At 41.9% G+C, this 8,912-nt stretch overlaps 1 pseudogene across 1 annotated transcript; it reads right to left on the bottom strand.

The window, feature by feature from the left end:
* Positions 1 to 2,349: 2,349 nt before the first annotated feature.
* Positions 2,350 to 7,800, bottom strand: LOC311100522 (pyruvate dehydrogenase (acetyl-transferring) kinase isozyme 2, mitochondrial-like; annotated as a pseudogene). Its single transcript has 9 exons — positions 7,685 to 7,800; positions 4,516 to 4,557; positions 4,376 to 4,431; positions 4,188 to 4,265; positions 3,723 to 3,799; positions 3,544 to 3,642; positions 3,086 to 3,184; positions 2,712 to 2,825; positions 2,350 to 2,463 (listed from the first exon to the last, which is right to left on the bottom strand). The product of its transcript is annotated as a pyruvate dehydrogenase (acetyl-transferring) kinase isozyme 2, mitochondrial-like (transcript).
* Positions 7,801 to 8,912: the final 1,112 nt, after the last annotated feature.

The following is an 8,912-nucleotide window of genomic DNA, read 5'->3' as shown; positions in this document are numbered from 1 at the left end:
AGCTAGTCCAGGTAGTGGGTTAGCTAGCTTCATGCTTCACCGGGCTCAGCCGAATACAATACTAACCTACAATAATGACATACAACAACCCACGATAACTACCTACAATACCTAACTACAATCTAAATACATAGTTTAAGCTTTACTCGACAAAGCCCAAACTATGTATATAAGCCATATAAGCCAAGCTTACCTCCCGCCAGCAAGAGACACAACCTCACCCGACGACGACGAATAAATTTAGGGTTCAATCTTCTCATAGATTGAATACTACATTGTTAATAATGAACATGTTTCCAGTAAATAAACGTATCACGACTGATGATTGTGGACATTTTTTCTCGGAGCACTTAAGGCTGAGGTGGCATTTTCTGGCAGTCAGTGATTCAGAGAGGAGATCTAATGCCCGCCAGGACATTCAATTATTGGTTCATCTGACTTTTAACACACCTCAACATATCCACCTCACCTCCATTAACAGTACATAAAGAGCCTCTCAGAGAGGTCAACCAACACATTGCATTGTCTTTTCGACATGGGTCACGTTCAGAAGGACGCAACGTTCTGAATGTTGCAGATAGTAATGTAATGTCATTCCCTAGTCGACATGATAGAAATAGTGTGGCTGTGCTAGACAACATTTTTCTACCTGAACATTCCGTAACATCTCTCCCCCCAAAATGAAGCATGATATTGAGGCCTCACCACCCGACACCCTCCCATGTGGGCCCTGGGTATATTTCATCAACATCTGGCACTCCCATAAAGACCCTCATGAGGTGGACAAAGATTATAGTTTTTTTTCTTTTTTAATGTGCCATTATGCATTTTTACTCTCTATACTTCCATATGTCCCCAATCTACACTCTAAAAGCAAACCATGAAGAGCAGGCATCATTGTGAGGACAGCAGAATATGTGCTAATGCCAAAACCTGAATGGAAAACACATTTTCATCATCCAGCTGTCTGCCTTTGCTGCTGGGGGCAGGGGGTTGGCATATAGATTGGCAGGCCTCATAATCAAAACCAGGGTGGCATCACCATCATCCTCATTTGGCTACCCTGTAATTGGTCAGGTCCAGGGGTTCTCTACTGGGCACACGCCAGCAGTGGCTTGTATTCATGGATGCCAATGGAAGCCAGGCTTCCTCAAATAATTGACCAAGGAAAAAGCATATAAATTAATGTATCTTTCGTCTCTCTGTGTTTCATAATTTTCCTTCAATTCGCAAAAGGCTGAATGTTTCTCACCAGAGAAGGCATCCGAGTGAGCGAAACAGCGCCCCTCTGTCTCTGTATGTGTAGGCCATCTATCTGATGCTGTCTGGTCCAAAAGAGTATGACATTGTTGCCACCCATAGCATTGAATGCAAGGGAAGCCAGAAAGCATTTGGCCTCCCTTGATAAAACAAATATAAAACAATAGCCAATCAGTGTTGAGCTAAATTGAGTGAGCTCAACTGTGAATGGTCCTAGCGTATCAAAAATAAGTGTCAAGGGAAGCCAGTTTGGATTTGGCTTCACTCCAATCACATTGCATCGAAAGCATACGTCACTGACAGAAACTCGTTGTGCATCTCGTTGTGTTGTTGTCCATCTCGTTGTGTTGTTGTCCTCTGGTGGCTAGTTAGCTAGCTTAAATTGTCCCTTTCCTAAATTAGCCATGGACGGAGATAGGGATTTAGACTTGTGGTTTTACTTAATTCTCCGTACTGGCCAAAGATTTTAATGGCGATTCTGATCTAACCATAAATTCATGCATTGTGCCCTTGGCCTGAGAGGATAGAAGTTCAATATGTAGCTAGATGTAGAAGGCTAATGTTAACTAGATAACGTTTCCCATGAAAGGAAGTTAGGCTAGCGAGCAAGCTTTTTAGTCAGGTAGCCTAGGACAACAAAAACTGTAAGCGTGTACTGTATAACAGAGTGATTTGATGATGTTGAAGTTGAAATGATGCTGGAATATTGGAGGCAGCTCCTGTTTTCTTTGCGACTTGTGGTAACTCTCCGTGGTTCTAAATCAATAGTTGTTTGGTGGTATGAAAATGTCGGAAACATTAACTTGCTTGACCATGCTGTAGGTCATGTAACTGTTTGTTACATGCAATACGCTTTGTGGACTTCACCGTACAGAGGTTGCTCTCCAGTTTTGTGATGAAACAAAGGTGTGGTTGAATTTATTCTGCCACTGTGTCTTCTTATTGTCTCTGTCTTAGGCCTATATATCACGGTTGCAAGGCATATGAACTAAGAGGTTATAGAGCAAATAACGCAATTATCACAACACATAGGATGTAATATGGCTTTTTTCTCTGGCTTTTTTCTCTGGCTTGGCTTCCCCAGTGATTTTACCAATGCACCGCTACTGCACGCCAGTCGTCTGCCTCCTGGCTCACCTTGTAGTGCCTCAGAGTCGTCTTGTTGTACACCGGGAGCCTCTCCACAGAGTCTGTGGACAAGGCCTGTGGATGGAAGGCAATTGGGTTGTATTTCATTGTGTTTTAATCATCTGGAGAAATACACGATTGCGAAATGACACAATTTGAGTGTTTGGGTACTAGAGAGTCTCCAGAAATGAATCCATTGCAAGACTATTTATATGAGAATTATAGAAGTCCCATTGTCTTAGTATGCTCCTGTAAGTTGCTCTGGATAAGAGCGTCTGTTAAATTACAAAAATGTCAAATGTAAATGATGTACAGTAGCTTACCTTCATGTGGATGACAGCGTCAGTGCTGTATCCCTCCATAGAGTAGAGCTGCAAGTCTCCCTGGAAGTACTGAGCTTAGAGGCGGGAGATGGGCAGTCCGTAACCAAAGCCAGACTGGAGATGTGACACACAACAGGGTTAAACCATGGCTGCTTCAACACTCTGATAAACATGGGTGTGAGTGAAAATACTTGGAAGGCTCAATGTTTTGGAATGTTCGGATAGAAATATATTGTGCAGAACCGAGACAGACATGCCTCTCTGACATCTAGAGTAAGGCATCATGTCAGCTCTATTTCTTGGCATTTCTATCTGCGATGTTCAGTACGTTGCACCCTTATGACCCTGGTCTATGAAAGAGTGGAGGCACTCACTAATGGTGTCTGCGGGTGCTTGCCCATCTCTGGCGTGGGGGCCGTAGAGTACATGTAGCTGGCATTGGAGGAATGGTCAGTCATAAAATGGTGGAGATGCTGCCAGGAGACAGGTGGGTGCCCCTCGTGCCATTAGCTCAAATTCAACGGCCTGCCTGATGATAGGCTAAGCCAAGTAATTAATTCTGCATATCGTCAAGGTAACCGGACAACAAGGCCCCTAACTTCCCCCTGTATTGTATTATGTCACTGCCAGGTGCACCGTCAGATCGCCAAAAGAACAAGCAGTACTGAGATCAAGTTACTGCAATACTAGGTTATGGGCTCTTAGTGTGAAAGTCAACACAGGCCCAATCGTGTTAATCTTATCAGGGATTAGCAGCTTGGTTTAACATTAAACACAGAATGAATAAGGGTCCAAATCTCACATAACAGGTTTAAATAAGGATTTACTATACCTTAATTGACAGGTCCTCTCCTCCAATGGAAACCATGACTTGAATGGGTGGTAGACTGTTGCTGGCTTCATGGTTCTCAATAGTGGCCCTTATAGCATTCTGGAAGATGGACCAATAGACATGGTCAGATTCAAAAAAGAATAATCTAAGAATGCATTTTTATGCAGGTTCTACCATACCTTGAAAAGCTCAAACAACATGTGGTCGAGATAGGAGGGCACATAGACAAGGCTTATGGATTGTCTCCTGTTGTTGACTGGGTAAAGCGAAAGACAAGAAATTCAAACACAACTTCTGCAGTTTAATTAAAATTCAAAAGCCATTAGGATGTTATGCGTCATTGACTAAGATTCTGTTGACATCCATTTTAATTATTCTGAGAATGGAGGGGAATTTAGTCACAGTGTCAATATTGTCCGAGGCAGCCAGCCATCGCCACTTATCCATTACTTCTGCCTCGCTGGAATAATTACTTGGCCCTCAGGTCCAGATGTCGGAGAGATTGTATATACACACAGCGGTGGTGCTCAGACAATTTCAACCAAGACTCCCAAATTAGCATAAATTGATAAACCATCAACATGCACGCTTCATAGGTGGTAATTGTGGGATAGTTGATTGATTATTCTTGGCTTGGTTCTTACCATTCATTTCTTGCAGCATCAGGTCTGGCGAGCTCAGATAGTACTGATCATACACCATCTTGGCACTCTGGTACGCATCTGGAAACATACAGGGATACTCATGAGCGGGATATCAAATGTGCATGTAAACAGCTTATTCCAAATAAGACCTTAAGGCAGAATATGAACTACTATCCGGAATACTGTGCGCATGTAAACGTGGTCATTGTGCCTGTTCCTGATATTCACCAGGGTGTCCACAAACCTAGCAGACAAAAGGTGACTGTAAGCCAAACAACATGATAGAATGAAGAGAGGGGCTGAATGTCAAAGGTGATTGAGGACTTACTCATTCAAGACACTGTGGTCATCGGGATTCTTGTCCAAGAACCTGAAAACACATACAGTGCCTTCAGAAAGTATTCATACCCCTTGACATATTCCATTTGTTACAGTATGAATTCAAAACATCTCTCCCATCTACACACAATACCCTATAATGACAGTGAAAACATGTTTTTTTACATTTTTGCAAATGTATTGAAAATGAAATAGGCCGACAGAAATATCTTATTTACATAAGTATTCACACCCCTGTGTTAACACATGTTAGAATCACCTTTGGCAGCTATTACAGCTGTGAGTCTTTCTGGGTAACTCCACCAAGCTAGCAAAAAGGACTCCACCCATCACGGTCCTATTCTGGTACACCAGAACTGATTTAATTGGCCCGAGTCTGGTCATATTGAATGACTGCCCAGAATTGGCCCGAGTAGATCGAGCCGATTCCGTCTGCCAGAACTAAGCCGACACTGCCGGTATCTTGCCAGAATCCCCCCAGAAGTGGCCCTATGCAAATTCATATTAATATTACCCATGCACCCCACTGATAGTTTTCAATTCAGTTGCATTATACTATTTCAAAATACAAACAGCTGTAACAACCTTAAACAATGAACAAGTAGACATTTACTCATTGCTCAGAATGGATATTTATTTTTCTTTTTTTCAGAAAGATATTACAATTTATTCAAAAAATCACATAGGAAGTAGGGAGCAGATGCCATAGCCACAACATCACCTACAGTCTCCAGCTGCAGCATGGCCTGTGACTAAAACTGGCCTGTCACTAAAAACTAGCCTTTCACTACAACCAATACCATTGCCATCAATCTCTCTCTGATCATAGTTTTAAAAGTTTTTGAATCTCAATACAATATCAACTTTGCTGTCGGGCCGTGGAAGCTGAGAAGAACATGGTCTGAGAATAACAATATTGGCATGCCAATACAAGCACTTTACTAGTGTATTTTGTAGAGCATTTTGTAGAGCATTTTGGCCAGTTTCATGGTAAAGTGAATTTGGTGTATAATGTGCATGGTCTTATAAGGCCCCAAGTGATGACTGAATACTATCTCAGGGTTTCCTTTTGAAAACTTCTTAGGTCAAATAAAAAAAATGTTTTGAAGTTATAAGATGCATGTCAGAGTTTGAACATGCAACCTCTGGTGGTTGTAGTGAAGTACCTGTAGTGTATTAAAATTATGTCTTTGTTAAATGTTTTTCATGACGAAATGGAATGTTGGTTGTTCAGGCCAGAGGGGGGATGTTTTATGATGTTATTTGAAATGTGCCGCTTGGAGGGTGACGCCCGAGGGGAGACTGGTGATTGGCCAGAAGAGGGGGTAACCCTTATTTTGGTATTGTCTATATAAGAAGGGTTTTAGACCATAAACCCCAGAGCGGTTATTATAATTCGAGGCCACTGCTCTCCAGACCTCGCGAGTCTGTCACCCATGCTGAAGCTTGTGATCTGAATAAACCTTATGATCAACGTGCAGTATGAGCAGACTCCTTTTGTTCATCAGCAATAATTGCCACCATTCATCCGATACGACATACCATGTGAAAACATCTCACAATGATGGTCCTATTCCACAACATGGCACATGTCCAGTCAGTGAATGTAAGGAAGTAAATCTAGCCTGTGAGCATATAATGAGCTCACTTCTGTCACAAACTTATTTTGACTACACAATGAACTCAAATATAGCAGTGTGGCTTACAAAAAAATCTGAACATCAATGTACATATGTAAATTGATTATATATAAAATGTAAAGTTGTACAGTTGAAAATACAAATTGGTCTTCATTTCTAACAGTGCATTAAGAGGTATCTAACATAATGAGCATTGCAGCACATCTCTATTGAAATATGAAGGTTTGACACTGGTAATAAACATGCACAGGTTTACATATTGAAAGTAGCATGCCTTTCCCGAGACCAACTGTGCCCTAAGAACTGATACCATTTTTACTTTACAGTCTGATGAGGAACATCACAAAATGGCATTTCCACTTAGCGAAATTGGTTTTGGTATGGTAACAGAATTCCCTGTTATTGTGTTTAGTGTGTAGGGTAAAGTGACATCACTCCTCCTCAGCTCTGGTCGTCTTCTCCTCTTGGGGGCGCTCTCTTCCTTCTCCCTCCGTCTCGGTCAGAGGCCAGCTGCATCCACCTTGATGTACTTCTCAATTTCACCATCAGAAGCTTTGGTACTATGGTGGTTTCACCGGACAGCACCTTTGAACAATGTGAGACAGAGAGACAGAGAATGCTCAGAGTAAAACAACACATTTCACTCCTTTTAAGATGAATGCATACAGTCGTATGAAAAAGTTTGGGCACCCCTGACAATTTCCATGATTTCCATTTGTAAATAATTGGGTGTTTGGATCAGCAGTTTCATTTTGATCTATCAAATAACTGATGGACACAGTAATATTTCAGTAGTGAAATGAGGTTTATTGGATTAACAGAAAATGTGCAATATGCATCAAAACGAAATTAGACAGGTGCATACATTTGGTCACCCCAACAGAAAAATCACATCAATATTTAGTAGAGCATCCTTTTGCTAAAATAACAGCCTCTAGATGCTTCCTATAGCCTCTAATGAGTGTCTGGATTCTGGATGAAGGTATTTTGGACCATTCCTCCTTACAAAACATCTCCACTTCAGTTAGGTTTGATGGTTGCCGAGCATGGACAGCCCGCTTCAAATCATCCCACAGATTCTCAATGATATTCAGGTCTGGGGACTGGGATGGCCATTCCAGAACATTGGACTTGTTCCTCTGCATAAATGCCCGGGTAGATTTTGAGCAGTATTTTGGGTCATTGTCTTGTTGAAATATCCAGCCCCGGCGTAACTTCAACTTTGTGACTGATTCTTCAACATTATTCCCAAGAATCTGCTGATATTGAGTGGAATCCATGCAACCCTCAACTTTAACAAGATTCCCAGTACCGGCACTGGCCACACAGCCCCACAGCATGATGGAACCCCCACCAAATTTTACTGTGGGTAGCAAGTGTTTTTCTTGGAACGCTGTGTTATTTTGCCGCCATGCATAATGCCCCTTGTTATGACCAAATAACTCAATCTTTGTTTCATCAGTCCACAGCACCTTATTCCAAAATGAAGCTGGCTTGTCCAAATGTGCGTTTGCATACCTCAAGCGACTCTGTTTGTGGCGTGTGTGCAGAAAAGGCTTCTTCTGCATCACTCTCCCGTACAGCTTCTCCTTGTGCAGTGCGCTGAATTGTTGAACGATGCACAGTGACACCATCTGCAGCAAGATGATGTTGTAGGTCTTTGGAGGTGGTCTGTGGGCTGTTTTTGACCGTTCTCACCATCCTTCGCCTTTGCCGCTCCAATATTTTACTTGGCCTGCCACTTCTGGCCTTAACAAGAACTGTGCCTGTGGTCTTCCATTTCCTCACTATGTTCCTCACAGTGGACACTGACAGCTTACATCTCTGCGATAGCTTTTTATAGCCTTCCCCTAAACCATAATGTTGAACAATCTTTGTTTTCAGGTCATTTGAGAGTTGTTTTGAGGCCCCCATGTTACCACTCTTCAGAGGAGAGTCAAAGAGAACAACAACTTCCAATTGGCCACCTTAAATACATTTTCTCATGATTGGATGCACTTGTCTATGAAGTTCAAGGCTTAATGAGCTCACCAAACCAATTGTGTGTTCCAATTAATCAGTGCTAAGTAGTTACAGGTATTCAAATCAACAGAATGACAAGGGTGGCCAAATTTTTGCATAGCCTATTTTTCACATCTGATTTAATTTCATACAACTTAATATTGCTACACTAAAAATCTTTGTCTGGACAATACCCCAGTACTCAGCTTTTATTAGAAAATGAATGGCATGCCACTGTGATCATTTTCTGTGACGACAGAGTAAATTATTATGCAGCCTCAGAGGGGTGCCCAAACGTTTTCATACGACTGTATCTAGTGGCTCATCCCTCACTGGTGTCTCTCTGCTACACTGTGGAGGTCTAATGACTGGTGCAGGAGGTAAACTCTTGTCTCTTTGTGGTCTTGTACTGGACCTTCCTTGGTGATTTCTCCATTGGCTCACTTTCATCCTCACTAACGCAGAGAGATATTTAGGCTATTATGTGGTGTTAAGAACATGAAAGATGTCAGAATTATACTTGACAACTCGCAGTTGTACCTTCCTTTTCTCTTCATGTATGCTGGGCGGTCATCATCTTCCTCTGTCTGAAGATCGGAATGGACTACAGCCATAGGCAGCTTTATTTTTTATTATTTTGTAACCTTTATTTAACTAGGCAAGACAATGAAGAACACATTATTATTTACAATGCAGCCTACCAAGAGGCAAAAGGCTTCCTGTGGGGATGGGGGCTGGGATTAAA

Source organism: Coregonus lavaretus (genome assembly GCF_964263955.1).
Source record: "Coregonus lavaretus genome assembly, chromosome: 25".
Classification (NCBI taxonomy): domain Eukaryota; kingdom Metazoa; phylum Chordata; class Actinopteri; order Salmoniformes; family Salmonidae; genus Coregonus; species Coregonus lavaretus.
Note: the sequence above shows the minus strand (reverse complement) of the source record. Positions and strands in the feature narration are given on the sequence as shown.